Raw genomic sequence first — 23,209 nt, 5'->3', positions numbered from 1 at the left:
GCAATTACAGGCCAATAAGCCTAACTTCAGTACCGGCAAATTGATAGAAAGTATAGTAAAGAACAAAATTATCAGACATGCAGATAGACACCATTTGTTGGGGAAGAGTCAACACAGCTTTCATAAAGGGAAGCGTTGCCTCACCGATCTATTCAAATTATTTGAGGGAATCAACCAGCATGTGCATCAGGAAGATCCAGTCAATACAGTATTGTTGGATTTTCAGAAAGCATTTGACAATGTCCCTCACCAAAGCCTCTTAAGGAAATTATGTAGCCATGGGATAAGAAGGAAGGCCCTCTCATGGATCTGTAACTAGTTAAAAAGATAGAAAACAACACGAAAGAATAAGTGGTCAGTTTTCACAACTGGAGAGGTGAATGGCAGGGTCCCCCAAGGAGCTGTACTGGAACCTGTGCTGTTCATATTCATTAATGATCTGGAAAAGGAGGTGAACAGTGAAGTGGCAAAGTTTGCAAATGATATAAAATTATTCAAGACAGTTAAGCCAAAGGCCGACTGTGAGGAGTTAGAATGGGAGCTCACAAACTTGGCTGATTGGGCAACAAAATAGCAGATGAAAGAAGTGCAAAGAAATTCATATAGAAAAAAATAAACCAAACTACACATATACAATGATGGGTTCTACATTATCTGTTACCAAGAAAGATAGATCTTGGAGTCACCATGGATAGTTCTCTGAAAACTTCCAGTCAATGCACAGCAGCGGTCAAAAAGGCAAACAGTATGTTAAGGAATATTAGGAAAGCAACAGAAAATAAGACACAAAATAGCATAATGCCACTATATAAATGCCTGGTGCACCCACACCTTCAGCATTGTGTCCAGTTCTGGTCACCCCTTCTTTTAAAAAAGGGTGTAATAGAAATGGAAAAAAATCAAAGAGGGGCCACAAACATGATCAAGAGTATAGAATGGCTTCCATACCAGGAGAGACTAAAAAGATTAGTGCTGTCGAGTTTTCAAAAAAGATGACTAAGGAGGGACATGATAGAGATCTATAAAATCATGACTGGTGTGGAAAAATGAATAGAGAAGTGTTATTTACCCTTTCACACAATGCAAAAACTAGGAGTCACCGAGCACCAGGGTTAATACAAACAAGAGGAAGTACTTTATTACACAAGACACAATTAACCTGTGTTGTATAGGACAAAAGTAGAACTGAGTTCAAAAAAAGACTGGATTAATTCATGGAGGATAAGTCCATCGATGGCTATTAGCCAAGATGGTCAGGGAAACAACCCCATGCTTGGGATACCTTAAACCTCTGACTACCAGAAGCCAGGTGTAGAAGACAGCAGCTTATGAGTCCAAATTGCCCTGTTCTGTAATTCCCCTTGAAGCAGGCCACTATTGGAGACAGGATACTGGAAAGACGCACCATGGTCTGACCCAGTATGGCAGCGCTTATGGGCTTGTGAGTACCCATGATCCAGTGACTGAACAGGTCCTCTTTTTAGTTTTTGTACTAACATCAGGATAACATTCAGTGCCACCCCACTTTCCATCAATATTTTTTGTTTTTACCATGCATGGCGCTTTGCCTTTCTCCAGTGTCCCTGCCCTGAAGAGCTTGGTCTAAGGGTCAAAATTCTACCCTCAAATTCACTTTCCACAGGAGTCATTGGGAATGTGCACATGTAATCAAGGACAGAATTTGGTAACAAGCTGTACCTTTCTTTCTGGGTCCCTCACACGAGGCGGTGTGAAACAGTTAAGCCAATGATGATGAATATTTTTTAACTTGCAAGTAACTTGTCTTCAATTATACTTGGATTAATTATTAAATGAAGATCATTAAATATTAAACTGCAGAATATTAGACATTCTACAGTCTCTGTCACAGATGAAAAAACATCTCTAGAGAGGAGTGCAATCCATTCCTGAGTTTATAGACCTAAACGTGCTAAAGGCAGAGCGTTGCAAACTCACACGCTGACCCTGAATGTTACCCTTTGAATTTGTTTCAATGATTTGGGACACCATCCTGGAAGGTGCTGAATGCCCTTGACTCCCCCTAGCTCCGACAGGCACTGAAGGCACTCAGTCTGTCACAGGAGTGCCTGGCACCTTGCCTTCGCTATTTTTTTTAATGAAAGGTAAACCGAACTGTTGACCACCACCAGATATTTTCTTACATACACAGTAAAAGAGTGCGTTCAATTTGAAAAACAATAGGAGCCAGGATGGCTGAAGCAATACTGGTTCTGATTTGCAATAAGCATAAGTAATGTTATTATAAATGTTACGATCTGTTAATGACTTGTTTTTCAGGCATTCATTTTACTTGCTCAAGCAGTTCTATTGTTAGCGTGATACAGAAAGTAAGTCTTACACTTTATTGGCTAGATTTTGCCTTTAAGGAATCTGTGAGGGGTGCATACTACAGCAGGGGCATAGAATTCCCCCCTAAGGTCTGGACATGCACACCAGGCAGTGCTGCCATTCTTCAAATGGTGGCAGGGGGGCTGCCACCCAGAAAGTGGGACTAATATGGTATGTACCACCCTGATCACTCAGCTCAGATAAAATAACAAGGAGTCCCTGTGGCACCTTAGAGACTAACACATTTATTTGGGCATAAGCTTTTCTGGGCTATAACCCACTTCATCAGATGCATGTAGTGAAAAATACAGTAGGTAGGTATAAATAAACAGCACATGAATAGATGGGAGTTGCCTTACCAAGTCTGGGGGGCGGTCAGTGCTAACGAGGCCAATTCAATCAGGGTGGATGTGGCCTATTCCAACAGTTGACAAGAATGTGTGAGTATCAACAGAGGGTAAATTATTTTTCGTAGCGACCCAGCCACTCCCAGTCTTTACTCAGGCCTAATTTGATGGTATCAAGTTTGCAAATTCATCTTCTTTTGTCTTTTAGGTTGTGAGCTTTTCCATGGCAAGGACTATCTTCCTATGTCTATGCAGTGCCTTGTACGCTTCCAGTGTTAAGAGAATGAAATAGGAACTTAAGGGAAATAATTGTGCATTCCATCCCACCTTCATATTTCTTACAATACTATTAATAATGCACTCCAGCCCTTCATATGGCTTTCACTTTCATCTCCAACAGATACCAAAAAGCAATACTCCTCAACTTCATCAAACTTGCCGTCTAATGCAAAATCTTAACAGTGAGCTCATACGCTTTAATATCAATTATACCAACGGATCAGCATATCTGACAGTCCCATGTTCCATGTATTTGGGAAGACAAGGTGGGTGAGGTAATATCTTTTATCGGACCAACCACACCTTCTATGTGTCTCTCACCAATAGAAGTTGGTCCAGTAAAAGATATTACCTCACCCACCTTGTCTCTCTAAAATCCTGGGACCAACATGGCTACAACAACACTGCATACATGTAGTTGGGAAGTTATTCTGCCCTAACACAGTTGAGGCCACATATTTTCTGTTACAGATATACAGATGCCCCCTGACTTATGCAATCATTCCTTTCCAGAAAGCCTTGCATAACTTGAATTTTGCGTAAGTTGGAAACGTATACCCGTACGTTATGCAAAAATTTCTACAACTCGAAAATCCTATTTCTGGCTTATGGAAATTTTTCCGTAAGTACGAATTTGTGTAAGTTGGGTCTTGTGTAACTCGGGAAGCGTCTGTAAAGTTCTAAAATGTTCTATATAGACAAAAAATGCTCATGTCAATTCTGACTCAAGTTCTTCCTTAAAAACTTTCATTTACTGTGGTGCCTACAAAAACTTGACAATGGTGAAGCTGGTGGCGTACTGACCAGTATTATCTCACTGTTTCTTTGTACTTGCCTGTCTGTTGTCTCTTGTCTTATGCTTGATTGCAAGCTCTTTATGGCCAGGGTTATTTTTTTGTTCTGTGTTTGTACAGCACTTAGCACAATGGGTTCCTGGTCCATGAGTAAAGATGCTAGGCACTACGATAATACATATTGTGACAAAGTAGGCCGGAGGGTCTGGGCAAACAGATATATTAGTTCTAGAATGCTAAAGGCCCTTTTTCCTACAGGCTGGGAAGGGGTTACTTCAGGTCAGTTAGGGACACCTGAGTCCAATTAAGTGCTGCCTGAAACCTGTTAAAATCTCTCTCTCTCCTGGTGATGGGGGTGGGGAGAGACAAACTGCTGCAAGGCTGGAGGCAGCAGGGAGATAGGCTTCTTCAGTGTGAGAGACTGCACTCCTCCCCATAGGGGAGACACCCAAAACCCAGTGCCTGTTTAGGGAAAGGACTGACACCCCAGGGCCAGCAACAGGACAACACCTGCCCCAGTGAGGGGGGGCAGGGAAAGGTATTCCCCTTTTGTTTTATAGACTTGTTTCCCTTTGTTTGGCAGAGGAACACTCCTCAGGCCTGCCCCGAGGCCTACTGGAAAGGTTCTGAGAAACAAACCCTGAAGAGGGAAGGCAGACATGCTCTGGGGGGGGCAGGGGCTGATTTACCCCAGGCCCTGTCCCTGCCAGATGAGGGAGTGCTAAGTCCGGTGAGACTTTGTCACAATATAATAAACAATAGTATAACTGATGTTCTAGGAATCAGCATGTGAAGAGTAATGGTCTGGCCAAAGGACAGATCTCAATGTTTTAAATTTCTTGCAAAGAGGTACAAAGAAAAGAGACAATCTAGTGAAAAACGATGAAAAAAGATGGCATTTGAACTCTTATTACTATGCTTGTATCAATTCATTTTTCATCAAACCACCAGGAAAATCATGCTCAGAGTTCTATTTTTTCCATTTCACTGAGATTTTTACAAAATAAAAGGTTTAAGTGCCTCTTAAAACTGACCTCTGTAATACAACTCTAACTATGCCACAGCTACTGCTGCACCATAATAAACTGTTGAACTCTCTCTCCCTCTGATCTTCCAGCCTCGTGATATGGAATCTTTAGCCTGTTCTAAATGTTAAGACCACATATTGATATTGTTATCCCACTACAGGATTATTATTGGTCTGTCGTTATAGGAACTAAATGTAGTTAAAATGTACAATACAGAAATAAAACTCACAATATATACTGAATTGCTCATATGACATTACAATAATATTGGCCCATAATAACAACAATATCTATTATTTTGAGTGGTAATAATCGTACTGTGCTTTGCTGAGATTCCCACTAAACGGAAGTTCTGTGTTCTAATGTAACCCATGACTGCTTGGTGTGGTGCTCTGTCTCCCTCTAGTGGCACCCTAGTGGTGAGTTTGCTACAGCCTTGGCTTTTAGCTCATGAAGTAGAAGCTCATAGACTAAGCTTCAGAGGTCCTAAATTCAGTCCTGCTCACTGATGACCAGGGTCTGTTGGTATTACACTAACAGTTACTGATATTAAATACCAACAGAACTTTGGTCCTTGTTCATAGATTCCAAGGCCAGAAGGGACCACTTGTGATCACCTAGTCTGACCTCTTGTATCATACTGGCCACAGAAATTCCCCAAAATAATTCCCAGAGCAGATCTTTTCTTGGGATGAACTAATCAAAGCATACATTTTGTTGATCTTATCCCTACTATTATCACCTAATGACAATACTCTGAAGAACACAGAGAGCAGCAGACTGCTTGATTCATTTGACACCACTAGGTTGTGCCTGAATTGTAGTTTGTAGCTCGGTACTGTAACAACCTTATGTCTGTTTTATGCTTAAGTAGAAATGGAAATTAAGTTAAAAAGTGAATTTTCAGACTGAGCAAATGGAGGACTCACAGGGCTCAGAATTTTGATCCCGAACTTATTGGGCTGGCTAGGACAGGGAATGATGTAGTGCTGATATATGTTGCCAATTAACTCAAGCAATAAAATGTACATAAAATAGCTTGAGACTGGAGAAAGGTGACATACATGGAGAATAAAAGGTAACTGTGAATAATGGACTATATTCCAGCGAGGATTTTGGATGGTATCATAAACCATTGGAGCAAAGCTGAGTGCTTTATGTCAGTTTCAGAATCCTGAGTGGGAAATATAGCCCTAAAATGCAAAGTGTGTCTGATCTCTATTTCACAGAAGTATCCAGTTTTCTATTCGTATTTCTCCACCTTTACTTTTTTTCTTCTCCATTTTCCCTTCCTATTGTCTCTGACCTTGAAGAGCTCTAAAACAATCTAGAGAATGGTTACAAAAATATAGCTGCTCACAAAAATGAATATGTTGCTGGGAATTATTTCACTGAACACTGTAAGAACTATAATATTACTAAGTTGCCGGACGCCTTAAGCTCATTTTCACAACCATAACAGAGTGCAAAACCCCACATTGAAAAGCCCCAGACTATGTTACAGGGCAACACAATTATTAGTCAAGAGACATAGTACCCTGATGAGATGTGAGCCCCAAGGTATCGAGAACTGTAACCACAAACATTGAGAATGAGGGAGAGAATGCTAATGTATTAATAACCTATTACACCCTTAGCTCTGCATTACCATTCTTTCTGGGAGGTCAACTATTTAATGTTATGGACTGTTGCTATAGACAGAGATACAAGATACTTCTCATTTTCTATATTGTTTCCCTGGACAGAATAACAAAACTGTTTTTATTTTATCCTTTCAACAGTGTTATTCCCCATAATTTGGAAATTTTCTCAATTTCTGCAGTTCCGGTTCTTACCTTTGCTAACCAGTTTGGATGTTAATGTACTAGAATAAATCTTTACTTTTAAAAAGCAATTGTAAAATATGTCCTAGTTCATGGCTTGAATTCTTCCTGGGGCCATTGACGCTTGTTTTACCCTTTATACTTTATACACAGCAAGAGATTAAAGACACCAATCCAGACAACAGCACTTGCAACAAGCCCAGATAAAAAGGACAAGGGATATGACAAGTGCAGGCAAAGGCTCAGCAGGTATAGTCACCAATTCAACAAGCCCAGGAAGGGACTAACAACAACTATAGCAGACGCCACATGACCGCAAACACTCAGCAGCAATCTTTAATACACCGAGTGTACAGTTTTGCAACCAAGAAGACAGAATTGTTATATGCAGAGAGAAAGGCTGTTACGAAAATATAGGAGATAATAATCTTCACCTTCTTTTATCTATTTCTCTACTGAGCAACAGTGGATTAAATTTAAATAATGTGAAGAACTATGTTCAAGTCAGGAATCTCTTGCATAACAAAAACAAAGATTATTTTAAAGAGTGACACAGAGCAGTCAGGTTATTGTCACAACATTTCTCAAAGAATCAGTCTACTGAGAGTACCTTCCTTAGGAAATTCAGATAAATCAGGGAATGAGCTGGGATATGCACTGGCATTAGGAACACGGCAGACAGCCTGTTAAAGATTGGTGTGCATGCAGCATTAATGGAGAGCATGTCTTCTGTCTATTTTTCAAACACATCCTACTCTGATGTTAACATTAGCTTAAGTAGTGTAACATATGCACTTGCAATAAACATTTTGGGGCCCAATCATGTAACACAGTTCACAGTCTAAGTGGCTGGATTTTTCACTGGGGTTTCCTGCTGGAGCACAGTACAGAAAGGAACCGTTGAGACTACAGTAACAAGCTCTAGTTAATAATTTTCTGCTCCTCCTCAGCCCATCCTTGCTCCAACCAAACATCTGTTATTGAAAGACAAAGCTGAGGGAGCTCTTATTTGGAGAAAACTGAAACCTTGAAAAAACCCCACCAAGACTTGATTACTAGAACTGGGGGGTTGGGGGGGGAGGGGAAAGGAGTCAAAAAGTAATCTGCATCAAAAAACAACAAAAACCTTTTATCACAAATTAAAATGTACACGAAAAAAAATTTCCTATAAAAAACACTTGGTATTTTTCAACCAGCTCCATTGGCAACAGCAATGTCAACAGCCTTCTGGCATGTTACAGGGTATCTATAATTTCATAAGACTAAGGAAGTGGTTGGAAGTCATTAGGAACTCACAAGTCGAGAGGGAACTTCAGACCCAGTTGCAGGACATATTTTCCTGATAACTCACAGGAGGAAAAACTCCTTTCTCCAAGATCTGTTGACTGTGTAGCACTTCCTGGGCCATTGCAAGACAAAGAGATGATACTGATAGTAAATGCTATACATTTGTTAGCTGCACCTGCACAGTGATTCTGCAAATGATATTTGTCTGAATTGTTTTTATCTAAGTTGGCCTCTCTTTGCGAGAAGGTTCCTTGTCTTTTAACTTGTTATTTTTATAAGTGCAATGTAAATGTATCATGCTAATCATCAATTAATACCACCTGAGATCATTAGGCCAATTATTTTTTGTTACACTGATTTTGTCATTGTTATTGTTTCATGTGTACCTGATTATTATCAACCTGCAGGGACTTGTCTGTGCAGATATTTTGCTGATATACCTTTGATCCTAACCAGATTGTAGCAACGAAGTCTTAAGTAAAAGTTAAAAGCTCAGCTGGAAGTCCACTGAATGGAAGAGAAACCATCAAAAATATCACAATAAGGTTCCCTCATGTAATCTTAAGAGACGTGGGAAACTGTCTTATGTCTCTGCATAAATTGGAACAGTGAAAACCTCAGCAAATAGTAATTTTTTGGATTTACTGCATGACAGGAACATCAGGTGGTAAGTTAAATAATGCAAGGCGCAGAAATTGAGCAAAAATCTTCCTATGGGGCTGCTTATCACAGAAATATGAGCAGCTGCTTCTCACTGCAATTCCTACTCACTTTTAAGCCTCCCCAGCTGGGATAACTGAAAACCTTATTACGGTCATTGACAATCTGACAACCATCTGAGATATAGTATGAGTCTATTACATACATGGGAGAGAGGAACAGAAACTTCCTTTGGAGGTATTGACAGCAGGCAGCATGTTTTTCACTTGAGTTTCCCATCGCAGTGTAATCTCAGTCTGACAGCTCATGAAGAGTGCTTTACACTGACACCAAGAATGAGAAAGGCTTACACTGGTATATGTTACATTCTGCAGGCAGGCAAAGGTTACCATATCAGTATGAAGCACTAGACAACAGTTATCCTGATTATGGCAAAGTGGCTTTTTAAAAGCTAAAGAAGAGACAATACTGTAGAAACAAAACACTGAAAAAACATAACTGTTCAAATAGCATAGGCCCAACACTGCTGCTGACAAAGTCATTGGTGACATTCCCATTTTATATGTTACAAATAATTGGATTTGGCAAAATGCTATTTTCATTTTTTAATAATTTTTGACAAATAATATAGGTTTATTTTTCAGCATTTTTAATTTTTATTGCTTTGAATTTTCACAGTTGTGAGCAAAATTATGGGTTTTAAGTATTGTGGGGGGTTGGTTTTTAATTTATTTAAATTTTCACAGTTGCAGGTAATTATAGAGGGGAGTTAGTCCTTGGAGGGAGTCAGACAATTGTTTAATGACAATAGATGTTGAGATTCAAAAGTTAAAGCTGTATAACAGTTAAAACACAAATTGTCAGCATCCCATGTCAAAATATACAGTCAATATCCTTAAATCAAACTCTAATAAGCTTTCAAGCAGCATTTTTCTTACTTTGCCTATTTGTAAATTTTGATTATTACAGATGAAAATATTTTTAATCTGTTTGTTTCTACAGTGAAATTGACATTTACCAACACTTACTGATAAAAATCAAATCCTTCCAAGCCTACAAAATAATACAACACACAAATGAGAAAATGGCCCTATAGGGCCAGGTTTTTCAAAAGACCTCAAGAACCAAATGTTCAAGTCGTCAGCACTCAAAGTCAGGGCCAGATTTTCAAGAGAGCTTGGCTCCCATTTAGGTACCTTAATAAAGGTAAGATCTTTCAGAACTGAACAGTTCCCATTGTAAAAGTTGTAGCCAGATTTTCAAGAGATCTGGACATAGCTCATCTGAGCTCTTTTGGAAATCTGGTCTTGACTGTTGCTGCTGAGTTCTTGAAAATAGGGTCCTTGAGGTTTTAGAGTACAAGTTAAAATCTGTATCATGTGTTTCATTAAACAACGCCAGGCATACTAGAGAAATGTCATAAGATAAAGACAGGATGGATTTCTGCACCAATAAAATGTACATTTCAACAATATTCTTGTTGTGTGGTAATATTCATTCCAGTCTGGATACCACAAGGTTAAAAACAAACAAACAAAAAAAACCCCTACATCAGTTCTTACTAACTAGGATATTGTGATCAAACTGCAGAAAAGGAGCCATCCAGTGGGATGGAGGGCATGAAGTTTCTCTGTTGACAGATATTTAGATAAGCGTTGCTGAGGATTACAAGTAGGATGTTGAAAATTCTGTGAAAAGGCCCATTCAACAATCCCTATCAGAAATGATACTCAGTGATATTCCTGGTAGATAATAAACCAGAATATCTTGACGCCCCGTCCTTAAATATTCTCCGCTGTCGTTGGAGTGGAGGGGTCTCCAAACCTTACAGGAGGTGCTCAACACCTAGCAGGATAAGGCCTTAAACTAGTCTAACATCAGCCAATTGAGAGTAAATGCAAGCTTTGAAAAGTTTATTCCCATGCACAAACAAATAAGGGCCTACTGCCATTTCCATTTAAGTCAATGGCAAAAATCCTCTTGTCTTCCACAGTGCAAGACTGGGCCGAAAGGAAAGAACGTTTCTTAAATGGTTCTAATTATGACACTCTATTTAAAAGGTGCAATATACATATAATTAGTGCATATGATTATATATAAATATATATGCATTTTAACTAAAAAAAACCCTCTAAGTATACAAATCCAAAGTACACCAGGTAATGTTCAATTGTTTTGTATCATAAAATGTTTAAGCAGGGTACTATAAGTAATGGTGATTATAACTAATCAACTAATCATTTTATATCTACATTTTCCAAACAAAACATTATATTTTAAACAATCATAACCTGTTGCAACATTTTGTCAAAAGTAAAGGATTTGCATTTTTCCCCCTAGTGATATCAGTGTAATTTATGTCCCCATAACAGAGAGAGAGAAGTCTGCTCATCAAGCAGATTATATCTGGGTGAGAGTTTATGCTAATAAATTAGAAGTCTAAGTTTGATTTATTTGATTGAGAAGATAAAAGGAGTAGCAGCTAGAGAAAGAAATACATTTTTAATATACTACTTCACAGTCTCTGCAGTAAAACAGCAGATGAACTATGAAATTTATTTTTTAGATTTCATTAGGATTGTATTAAAATGTATGAAAGATTATTACTCATATAGGTAAAATAAAAAAAGGATCTGTCTATTATGGCTCTCTCTATCTTTCTCTCTATATAAATTATTTGGGGATGGATTTTGTTGGGACATTGGAAACACTAGTTAGATTTAGACCCAAACTACAGCAGACGCAATAATTTATAGCAACTGAATTGTAAAACACTATTCTAGTATTTAAATTAGCCTTTAATACGTAGCATGAATCATTTTCACAGTCATGCTTTTGCACATCGGACAGCACTACTAGAAATACAGTGTTCTTGGTGACATTGTTTAAGGGTCTAATATCATATTGCTGCCTCAATAAGTTTCCAAGGACTGCAGAAAATGAGATGGGGTAAAATGAACAAAATAATGCAAAAGAACTTCGTCCAAAGAAAGCATTACTCAGCTGCTGAGATAACTCTTTTGAAGAGGAAGAAAAGTTGTAGTGCTAAAACACTGGAATGAGTGTAGTATTCTGAATAGGATTTTTAATCAAAACTAACAAAAGAATGTATAGATAAATTGTATCCAAAATGAAGTCTGTGGCCTCTTGCAAAACAGTAACTTTGGACTATTACTGTTTGTAATTTGATAAAGTATGATGTAAATTTAATGGCTTTCAAGACACAAGCTATTAAATAACATAGAAATCTGGTAAACCCATTTGAAAAGTCTCAGTTGCTAGGCTCCTAGATCTTACCACACTTTTAGACACTGCAAGTTTAATTTCCAGCACCCCCAGTTGGGATTCAGAATTACAGAAGAAACAATGACTTTCTTTAAGGTTTTACATACCAGTCAAGAGAGTCACTATTCCAGGAGATTGCCAACATACACAGAGACAAACATACAAGTGGGGAAAGCCACATGGAGGGAAGGATGAAAGACTGTCTCATCGCTGTTAACCTACTGTATCTCAGCCTGCAGACAGCCTAGCTGCCATTGCAATGCTGTGAGGAAGCTTTGCTTGGACTCATTCAGCTGCCATTGGCTGGAGCAAGATGAAATGAGGGACAGTGGAAAATATAATACCTAGGGAAAATGTTAAACCTTTCTTCATTGAAAAGCAATAAAAAAAATGCCTGATAGACAATTGGACGAGGAGACTAAATACTGCATAAATATGTGTTTCAGTTTCAGAATAAAAATGATCTATACTATGGAATTTTTTTTTTACACTGAGCAAAACACATGCTGGGCACTGGCTGCAATAAAATAACCACAGAACACTTCCCATTTAATATCTCATGGAGAGCCCTCCAAGTACAAATGCCCCGCTCCCCACCTGCCAAATATTCTAGTGCCCACTCAGCTGAAATATTTATGAACTTTTATGAGTTTGGTCATAAATAGTCTCTGGCCAAAATTCAGGAACAGTTATTAGAATCCATAAAACCACCAATGGCCATTTCATGAGAAACCGTGAAGATAACAGACATTTTTGTGCATGTTCTATGTTGCATAATTTATTGTATCTATATATGAGGTCTCAGAGCATAGATAGCTACCTAGCTCACTACGTTAATAACACTCAATCCCACAGTATTTCTAGGTTTATTCTGCTTCATCAGTCTCAGATCTGGCATAGGTACCATTCTGTGATTACTAAAGTACCCTTAAACAATTGTGCCCTTAAACTTCCTACCCATTTCCTGGAATCTATGCTAAAGGTCTTTGCCTTGGCCTTTCTTCCAATCAGCAGAGGAAAGATCTGCTAAAAGGGCTGTATTTCTGTCCTCTTATCTTCACTGAAAGTCAGTTTAAGTATCTCAACTTGGTCGGTGAAAACCAAGCTCTGGAGTGAAAATGTGACTACACAACAAACTGTGTAAGTATTGTCTTTTGAATTTGAGCCAGATTATTTGGGACAGTATTCCAAGCTACAAGACAACTTTACTTTCACCTGACTAATATTCTTTTTTCCATAAAAGTGCGTGGATAACCAGCATGTCAGAGAATTTACAGTGCATTTGTACATACCAATTTTAATTTAATTTTATTTTAATTTAATTTTATTTTTTGTGAACAAAGTATTTAATATAAGAAAGTGGAAATCAAGATTGTCATGCCACAATGGTAAAAATATAATTACATAAAGAGCAGATTTCTTCTAACACAGAACAAGACGCCATATTAGAATAAAGTACACAACATTATCCCTAAAGCTTCTTTCTCCCTGTTTCACTGCAGAGGTTCTGCCTAGAATATTCCCAAAGTCCCCTACTACTTGACTTCCTGATATAGGGTTAAAGAAACAGTGTATATGTCCTCATAAAAATTAACTGTGAAAGTAGTATTTTATTCCTGTGTTTGGTGTGATATTTTAAGTACAGCAAGGGTGTGTTGCCTGTTCATTAATAAGGACAGACATTTACTAGGGTACCTAATCTGCTTCATGTCTATTCCTCATCATGGAGATCATTACTTCTTGGAAGTGATACAGTGAATCCAGAAGAGTTTCACCAGCAGAGTGGGGATTCACTTATTTTAAATTCACATATTTTAAATGATATAAGCCATTGCTCTGTCACGGCAAGGCAAATACAAATAATCTGACATCAACACATCCTTGCTTGATGAATTGGACGTAATCAATGTAATAAATAAGTAAATATTGTTGCCCCTTTTTGACCCAAATGGCTAGTCAAATTTCAGAACCTGAGGATGTTCCAGTTAGAAGCAGAAATTTATGGAGTCTGATTCTCCCTTTGATGCAAATCTTGTTTGTTCCCAAAGAACGTACAAAGTCCTGCTCCTCTGAATGGAGGAGCAGACAAAACCAAAAGAAGCAGTTCCTTAGCTTGTAGCCCCAAGTCTCTTTAGCCAATGCCCCAACCCAAAAGCTCTCTCTAGCTTTTCACAGCGTCAGTGTATGGTCACTGGCTATTGCTTGGATTTCTTTTTTCCTGTGTCTCTCAGTTTGTGTGTGTTCTCCCTTCACACACACACACGGATCATGATACCCAGTGGTACCACCTTCCCACATGGCGCTAATTTCTGGGCAAACTCTATTAGGCTTTGTTTTAGGTGCAGCCTCTTCACCCTCACTTACAACTATCTTAAATGACTGGCTTGTTCACACATCAGTTTGACAAGGTTCTAACTCAACCCACAGCAAGGTTTCACCCAGCTCATTAAATTTAAATTGCAACACTTGAGCAGTTTGGATAGGGTTCTCTGTGCCTATGCTATAAAGTTTGGGTCTGAATCCAACCCAAACTCCCCAAAATTTCATAGATGTTTTTGGATCTGCGGTCATTTTTAATTTCAACCTAATCTGATCATTTACTTATATATTTCCTTAAAGGTATCAGTCAATTTGAAAATTACATTTCTGTCTGGCTATTTTCTAGTGATCATAGTTACAAGTAACAGATAAGGCCCTGATCCTGTAAATGCTTATACCTGAACCCTACTTTACCATGGCAAGTAACCCCAGTGAAATCAACATGACTACTCTTAGCAGTAAAGTTGAGTATATAGAATCATAGAATATCAGGGTTGGAAGAGACCTCAGAAGGTCATCTACTCCAACCCCCTCTTCAAAGCAGGACCAACCCCAACTAAATCATCCCAGCCAAGGCTTTATCAAGCCGGGCCTTAAAACCTCTAAGGATGGAGGTTCCACTACCTCCCTAGCTAACCCATTCCAGTGCTTCACCACCCTCCTAGTGAAATAGTGTTTCCTAATATCCAACCTAGACCTCCCTCACTGCAACTTGAGACCATTGCTTCTTGTTCTGTCATCTGCCACCACTGAGAACAGCCGAACTCCATCCTCTTGGGAACACCCCTTCAGGTAGTTGAAGGCTGCTATGAAATCTCCCCATGTAAGTGTATGTGTAAGGGTTTCAGAATTGGGGATGATATTACTATAACTGGAAGCCATGAAAATAAAATCTCTCTCTCTTTTATTGCCAGTTTACTTCATGCATTGGGTAGTATTTGGTTTTGCCAATGTGACCTATGGTTGCCAACATTGTATTTCAAAATAAAGGGACTGTTTTCTTAGCACCCCTACCCCATGCCTCCCCACTATATTATTTATTATATTATATCCATTTTTGTAAATACAGTGAGTGCCATTTAAGAGTCATTATTGACCTACAGTTAATGCACAGATTCGGAAATAATTGCTGTGTTTCAGATACCACTGCGCTGAAAGTGTAGGTGAAGCGGATTTTTTAATCCAATGCATAGGTGCTGAAGCTAGGGGTGCTGAGGGTACTGCCACATCCCCTGGTTTGAAGAGGTTTCCATTATATACAGGGTATATAATTTGGTTCAAAGGCTCTCAGCACCCCCACTATAAAAACTGTTCCAAAACCCATGATCCAATGTAAAGGTAAATTGAATTTATGACTAGGTGAGCTGATCTGAATAAATTAGAATCATGGTAAACCTTTATCAAAAATAAGGATTTTTGTTCAAAATAAAATAGGCCTTCCAGAAGCTCAATTAATTTCTTTAACAAGTCTTTTACAAACTTCTGCATTTCCTGGTTTCATTGTACAGCAGAGATACCACAAGGGAGGCTATTTTTGTGGTGTTTCCAACCCAGCCAAAATCAGAAAATACTGGAAATCTCCCAAGAAAGCCTGTGCCAACAAGGGAACCCTGTACTGTGCAAACAATAAAGGAAAACATGAAACTTTGTGTATTGTCCTTCTATTTGGAAACATAAATAATCCAGACAAGTGTCTTATCGCCTGTGAGGTGGGGTTGCTATTGGACTGCAGTGGAAATTAATTTGCCACACTGAATTATTTAACTTTACTTTTAAGTGCTTAAATTTAATTACTGCAAAGGGCCTGGCATCAGACATATTATTTTATTGCCTTTGCCAGTCAGAGTTCTTCTGGAACAGGATGTTACCCTAATTTGGTGCATTTTTTGAGCAAAAGTATTTCTATGCAGTTCTTCATGGTGAAGGAATACGGCATAAGTCAGCGAAGGTCCTAGGTGATTCACCTGTAATTAGGATTTTGAAGTCTAAACATTTTCTCTGAGAGAACAGAGTCTGCCGAGACAGGTAAAAGTAAAATCATCTGCAATCATGATTGTGTATGGAAGCGTTTTGTAATAGCTCCTCTCTTAAAGGAAAACATGTAATTCTTCATGTTCTGTGCTTTGCAAAATTATTGTCCTGCCTTCCCCATGATCACTAGCAGCAGCTTCTGAAGCACATACTATTTTTTCAATATAAATCACACTGTTTCTGTCTCATTCTCCTCTGCAGACTGGCACATTGGCCTACCTAAATGGGTTGCAAAGCATAGAGTTCTTATGAGAGTTCCAGCCTTTGTGGGAGGAGGTGGTAATGTACATGTTAAGCCTGGCAATAAGTCATTTATGTACCAAATCGCCAGTCAAAAAGTAGCCTACGTTCCTCCATGGGATGCACGTGCAGGACACTTGTGAGCTAGGCTCAAGTTGTCCTTTCTTTATCTATAAGCAGTTTTTCACAGAACACTTATGGCAGGTGATAAGGTCACTCCAAATTGCTCCTCAAAGTTCACCTCTATCTTGATGGCTATGGAACCTTGCCAGTTGATTGTGGTTAGACTGGTGGTAAGCAATCACTACTACCTACTGAATGCCGCTTGCTTGTTTCAGTTTCCTCTTCACCCTCTCCTGCCTATTCATTGCATCCTCGCTGTTATATCTTGGCATAAGACCATAAACTGTTTGGAGCAGGACTGCAATAGCACCTAGCACAATGTCTGTCTGCCCCCCCACCCCCGCCGCCCCTCCTCTCAAGCCGGGGCCTGTAGACACTGCTGCAATCCAATAATAACGAGCTCTGACATGTTGATGATAACATGATGCCCTTATGTCTTATGGTAGTCCCCTGTTTTCAAGTCTCAGAGGCTTAGCATCAAAGTATGGCCATTAGAAATTTTTACAGCAACTCTTACAGCAGAGCTGGACAATCCCAGCTTGAAAAACTTGCTGAGTAATCAAAGTCCTCTCTCATTACTCTGTGTAACATGTACACACCTACAGACAAAACCTGTGTGTCACATCAGGCAATTCTTAATAGAGCACCCATTTAATGACTGCAAAACAAAATGTTGTAGCACACACAATCTAAATTATATAACCAGTGTCCTACAAGTATGATTAAGCACTGGAGTTCTTCTCCCCCTTCTGGTGCTCAGGGACTGCTCTAAGTTTAGGAAAAAGAGACAGGGGCCCACCTTGTTCCATAGCGCATAAATTCTTACTTGGGATATAAAATAATGTTAATAAACCCTGGATAGCTAATGGGATTGGTAACAGGGTATTTATTCGCCTGCCTATCTGTTTTGTGCAGCACCCATATTCACCTCCAGGCCACCAATTTGAATCCAGCCAAATGGAAGTAGCTGAAAGTCATTATAATCCGACAGCCATCAGACATGTTTTCAGTAAAAGGATGGGATCACAATCACGCTCTGTACTAAATGACACTCTTGTTGGCAGTTTCTGTGAGGGAGACCAAAGATTGTCTGTGCCCGGGGGAAACGAACTACCTCTTCTCAACTCTAAGGTGGTCCCTGCAGATCACTGTTGAGCCCCTTTGACAACCCAGTGGTAGAGAAGCTTGTACTGGTACCACAAATGCTACATTGGCTCTACAAATACACAGAGCATTGAACGTTCCAGAATTGTGAATCTGGGGATTCACTATACTCACTCATAATTTAATAAATAATCTCTGTTCAGTGAAGACTGGGCATAATGGCAGGTGCAGAATGAATTCAAAGCAGCTTCTCCAAGGCAGCTTTCTTATTAATGTGAAGCTGCTCACACCTTGTGGACATATAAAGGGCTTCAGTAAGTAGTACTTTTGCTTCCTAAGTCATAAACACTATGTTTACTTAAACAAGGAAGAGAAGAGTGACAGAAAGAGAGAGAAAGAAAATCTGGCTGCTTCATTAAGGAATGTTATTTTAAAGATGCTCATGCCAAAACATACATATACTCCCTCTAATACAGATAAGAAGATCCCAGTTCAGGAAGGCCAATGTACCATTGACATTGATTTTACATGGAAACTCTTCAAAGCATTTTTGTTTAATGTGAGAGCACTGACTGAACTGGAATGCTTCAATCAGGTGCATGGATCAGATAAAATAGCTCACAAACAGGAAATCCTCAAAGTATGTTCAAAACAGCTATAAGAAAACAAAAATATAATCAACAGACTAAAATGCTGCCAAGACCTTTTCAGCCCTCTGGCATTTATTTTTCCTTTCTTCATGTGGAGCAGGAGATTCTGGCCTCGGCAGAAATATAAACTCACAACAAGACAAACTAGACTGACAAAGTGAGGGAAAGAATAGATTGAAGACTCATTTGATCATACCGCTTTTATAAACAACAAATGTGAATGAAATAACCAGGGGGGAAATCCAAGCTACCAAACTTTAACCTTCTTTAAAAAAACAAAACAAAAACTCCCAGACAATTTTTATTCTGGTTCCTGAGATCTGCCTTGTTCTTTTCATAATGAAATAAAACCCCCACACCAGGTCTTTCAGACAGGTTTGTGCTTTATATCCACACTATGTTCTCTCCAGAGTGAGCAAGTCTGTTGGTAGTTGAGGACTGAATGAAAAAGGGGAGCACGAAGCTCCAGTGTGTTTTATTAATTGTTGTGAAAGCACCCAGAGCAATGGATGGACACTTTTCCTACAAAGCTAACTAACAATTAATTAAATACACAGAGGATCTGATTCTTTGCTGCTTTGTACATGGAAATCCCAGTGCAGCCAACTAAGATTAATAAGATTTTATGGAATGGATTCAATTAGGGTTCAATTCGTTAGGCACCTAACCTACAGAATGGGGGCAAATCATACACTCGCTTCTAAACTCGCCACTGCACGAGGTGCTACAGTGACCAGCTCAAACTACTCTGGAGAAATTTTTTAGAAGTGACCACTGATTACAGGTGCCTCAGTCTTTGTGTGCCCTTTGAAACCCTGAAACCTTTTGAGCTGGATTTTCAGAAAAAGGACAGAGCACCCAAAATACCAAGTGATGTCAGTGGAACCTTTGAGTGCTCTGCGCCTCTGAAAATCAGGCCTAACCAGTCTCAAGTTCGGTCTCCAAAAAATGAGGCACTCAAAATCAGTGGTCACTTTTGAAAATTGCGTCCTTAGAAAGCATATCTCCCAAGATATCGAAACCAAATAGCACAACTGAGGGTTCAGAAAACTCACCCCTTCCTCCTCCTTCCCTATCCAGAGCCATTTCAGGCAATTGGGAGGTTTATGGTGGCTGCAAATATACACAGAACAATGCAGATCACAAAATAAAGGACCTGCTGAAATACAGGGAATATATGGTTTATCATCCATTTAGTCACCCAGCCCACAGGGAGACCAACTTCCCAGTTTATCAAGTGTGATCCCACTTATTAACTGAAGACATATAGTTAGATTTAAACAGCTCAAAAAACACTGACACCAACTGCACGCCCAGGCAAGGGCTAGAAACATTAGGAAGGGAAACTTCTGCCCATACAACGTGTTTCCTACCCAAAAGAAATCTGAGTTACTAACATTATACCCTGACTATGCAGTAAGCTAACTACTTATGCTAGGTCTGTTAATGATGTTATGTCTATTAGCTATATCTATTTACAGTGCCAGGGTGGGGATTGATTTTCCAAATCAGTTTAGAAAAAATAAATAAATCAGGTCATCTGAACATACTAATTCATTTATAACATTCCCTCACTCCATCCCAAATACATCCAAGCTCTAGTTGTTAATACCTGGAGTGAGAGGCTTTATAGCCAATTTAACCACAGAAAAGGGGAAGCAGTTCAGTCCTGGCCGTTAAGAGTATCTGCCATTTGGAGTCTGCACACAGCAACCAAATATTTACAAAAAAATATTGTCAGAGCCAAAGCTCTGCAAACCACCACTCCCAGAGATAAACTGACTTCTTTCCATTGAGAACTAAGATGGTGTTTACATATTCAAAGGCTTGGCTAAATACAAGGTATCAAAAACACAGTTTGTACTGTTAGCAGAGGACAAGGGTTTCATTAAATTGAACAGATCAGAGTTCATCATCTTAGATACTAAGGTATCTGTCCTCTACATCATTTATTCCAAGAAGTATATTCAGGATCTAGACCTGGAGAAGCTGGCAGAGACTGGGGCAGTAGCCCTCCCGTGGAGAGAAATATGCTAGGTTGTTTTGGAGGGCAGAGTAGTCACAACCTCCACTCTGCATGTGTGTGAGAATGCCTGTGTGTGTGTAGTGTGATGGAATAGAACTGAACACAGCCAGCACAGCCCCTAAAAATGGCTTGTGCTTGCCACAGTGTACTTCCAGGACTGATGGAGGAAGTGCTGATTCACAACACATCCACACAGCAGTCTTTGCTGGTGGAAATTTGCCACTTCATAACTTAGGGCCTGTGGATTGGTCAGAGAAAGGCTTTACTTCTAGATCATCAGTTCAAAACTTAGCCCCGGTCCATGTTAGCTGGAATCATTATCATCTGGTGGCTAAAGTGAAATAAGTTGCGATCTCAGTCGAGCTCCTAGTGAACACTAGAGCTAGTTGGAATTGTTTTTTTGGAACAAAAGGAAAACACTGATGAAAAAATTTAGTTTGATAAAAATTTTCTGTGTTTTGATAAAACATTTAAAAACAACAAATTTCCAGCAGGTGGAGGTGTTTATAAAAAGTTTGTTTTTGTGGGTGCGGTGAGGGAATCCACTCTCACTTTTAAACCTTTTTTACCATTGGTAAAAAAGGTGTGTGTGTTATAAAAAAAAAAAAAAGACCCCCCCCTCCACCTTTTTGACTCTCTCTCATAGATACTAAGGTCAGAAGGGACCATTATGATCATCTAGTCTGACCTCCTGCACAACGCAGGCCACAGAATCTCACCCACCCACTCCTGCGAAAAAAACCTCACCTATGTCTGAGCTATTGAAGTCCTCAAATTGTGGTTTAAAGACTTCAAGGTGCAGAGAATCCTCCAGCAAGTGACCCGTGCCCCATGCTACAGAGGAAGGCAAAAAACCTCCAGGGCCTCTTCCAATCTGCTCTGGAGGAAAATTCCTTCCCAACCCCAAATATGGCGATCAGCTAAACCCTGAGCATATGGGCAAGATTCACCAGCCAGACACTACAGAAAATTATTTCCTGGGTAACTCAGATCCCACCCCATCTAACATCCCATCACAGGCCATTAGGTCTATTTATGAATATTTAAAGATCAATTAATTACCAAAATCATGTTATCCCATCATACCATCTCCTCCATAAACTTATCGAATTTAATCTTAAAGCCAGATAGATCTTTTGCCCCCACTGCTTCCCTTGGAAGGCTATTCCAAAACTTCACTCCCCTGATGGTTAGAAACCTTCGTCTAATTTCAAGTCTAAACTTCCTGGTGGCCAGTTTATATCCATTTGTTCTTGTTCTCCCTCCCACACCACCTTTTTTTTGTGGGGTGGGGGATGAGGGGGAAGAGAAAAGAGGGCAGAAAGTACAAAAGGGGGGAAATAATGTTATTTCCCCACTTAAACTAAATAATATTTCCAAAAATTTTAATATATTTCAAAAAAGTTTGTATTGACAGTTTTTGTTGAAAAATGTCACTGAAAACTTGAATGATATACACTTAAACCAGCTCCAACAAAAATACAGTCACACCAGATACCACTATTTCGACAGACACTAATTCAATTCCTTGCTGGCAGACAAGCTCCATCTAGTTCCTTCATTTGTCTCTACTCCTATGGGAAGAACCTCACACTTCTGACAGTTGGAAACTTTCTAATTTCCAGCCTAAATTTATTTATGGACAGTTTACACCCTCTTGCGCTTGTGCCAACATTGTCCTTTAGCTTAAAAGCTTTTCTCTTTCCCTGGTGTTTACCCCCTTGTTTGGGCTTGAACTCCAGTTTTTCAGATAAAGCATATGACACTCGTCTGAGCTATCCAGGCTTACTTAACACATTATTTCCATCATAGCCCCAAAAACACTTTGTTTCTCTTTGTATTTTTGATGCCATCTCACTGACTGTGGTATCTGACTGCCTACCTTGTTTTCTCATTGGCACTGTTGGGAAGAGCGCAGCTCAGACAGTGTCATCATCTGCCACAATGCTAACTGTTACAAACAGGCTTGGTAGGTCTAATGATCTTGGCTTACATGCTTCACTAAGCAGTGACCCTAAGTTTCTCTTGCTCCACTCTCTGTCACACATGACAAAAACCACCACTTAGAGGATCTACAAATTGTGCCAAAGGCATCTGGGTAAAATTACATTAACAGTGTATCCGATGAAGTGAGCTGTAGCTCACGAAAGCTCATGCTCAAATAAATTGGTTAGTCTCTAAGGTGCCACAAGTACTCCTTTTCTATGAACAGTGTACAGAAGCGTGTCACCTAAAGACGTGTCTCGATATGCGCCCAGCATGATGATGTTAATATCCTGATTTAGGCAATGGTGCACAACTTACGTTTGCACTGAAGTGCCAAGTCAACACTATTGCATGGGCACTTCTGGGCTCTTGTAAGAGAGAGTTTATTATTCTCGGAAAGTAGCATACATTATTATAGCGTTACCAATTTTATTCTCCATTTGTAGATAGAAGACATCTAACCTATCCTAATTTCTTGGAAATTTCAGCTCTGTGACCACTTCATACTGTTCTAGATAGTGAGAATCCCCAGAGTCAGTGTAATGAGGCAGGTTTTAAATCTAGTTACCCTGTTCAGAGTGTCCACTGGAGAGAAAGTATTCTGAGGCTATTCTGAGTAACAGTTATTTGCCATCTTATTTATGTCTACTCAGAATGCCTCTAGGAAAGCAAAAATTTAGCACAGGAAATCAGAAAAATGCCCAACAGTTCTGACCCTATTCATTCATTACTGAAAAGCATCACCCCAAGCACCTGGGAGAAAAAAAATCTCCTGAAGTTAATCTAACTATTAAGGTAACAAAGAATTTGGCATCAAGTTAATAAATCATTCTAGTTAGAATTATTCTGAAGGAGGGTGTAGAAAGAAGCAAACAAAC

The sequence above is a fragment of the Lepidochelys kempii genome, chromosome 2 (assembly GCF_965140265.1).
Source record: "Lepidochelys kempii isolate rLepKem1 chromosome 2, rLepKem1.hap2, whole genome shotgun sequence".
In the NCBI taxonomy this organism is placed as follows: Eukaryota; Metazoa; Chordata; order Testudines; family Cheloniidae; genus Lepidochelys; species Lepidochelys kempii.
This window is presented reverse-complemented; position numbering follows the sequence as displayed.